The 791-nt window shown below is 44.4% G+C and overlaps 1 non-coding gene across 1 annotated transcript; it reads left to right on the top strand.

Moving 5' to 3' along the window:
• Positions 1 to 398: 398 nt before the first annotated feature.
• On the top strand, positions 399 to 505 carry LOC141694375 (small nucleolar RNA R71). The gene has a single exon (XR_012563689.1). It is a non-coding gene; the product is annotated as a small nucleolar RNA R71 (small nucleolar RNA).
• Positions 506 to 791: the final 286 nt, after the last annotated feature.

The following is a 791-nucleotide window of genomic DNA, read 5'->3' as shown; positions in this document are numbered from 1 at the left end:
CTGGAACTGGTTGTTGCGATCTCTAAAAGTTGCTCACAAACTGAGCTGAGTCGCTAGATATAGCGCATTGCTCTGTCCCATGCGGACCTGCAAACAGCTCACAAATACTAATTATCTGCTTAACACCATAGTTAGCCAGAGAATCGATCTTCATAGACAACGCCTTTAGTTGAGCAGTGATAGTCGTAGCTGTATCCACTTCAAGAACTCCTGCTACCTTGCCCTGTGGATATCTCTGGGTTGGATACTGATATTTATTAGTAGCCATCAGTTCAATTAGATCATAAGCTTCCTCATAGCTCTTTGCCCATAATGCTCCGCCTGATGCTGCATCGAGCATGGGTCTGGACTGTGCTCCCAACCCATTGTAAAAACAAGTGATGATCATCCAATCAGGAATTCCATGATGAGGACACTTCATAAGCATCTCCTTGTAGCGCTCCCAAGCTTCACTTAGCGATTCTCCCGTTTGCTGCGCAAATTGAGTAATAACATTTCTGATTGCAGCTGTCTTCGCCATAGGGAAGAATTTAGTAAGGAATTTCTGAGCAAGATCCTCCCAAGTAGTAATTGAACCAGCTAGTAGAGAGTGTAACCAGCTCTTAGCCTTGTCCCTCAAAGAGAATGGGAACAGTCTCAGCTTCACAGCATCTTCAGAAACACCGTTGAACTTGAAGGTGTCGCAGATCTCAATGAAATCCCTAATGTGCATATTGGGATCTTCCGTTGAAGAACCCCCAAACTGGATTGAATTCTGCACCCATTGAATTATGCCAGGCTTGATCTCAAAG

This window comes from Apium graveolens, chromosome 10 (genome assembly GCF_009905375.1).
Source record: "Apium graveolens cultivar Ventura chromosome 10, ASM990537v1, whole genome shotgun sequence".
NCBI classification, from domain to species: Eukaryota; Viridiplantae; Streptophyta; class Magnoliopsida; order Apiales; family Apiaceae; genus Apium; species Apium graveolens.
The sequence above is the reverse complement of the archived record's forward strand: the minus strand, read 5'-3'. Positions and strand labels throughout refer to the sequence as shown.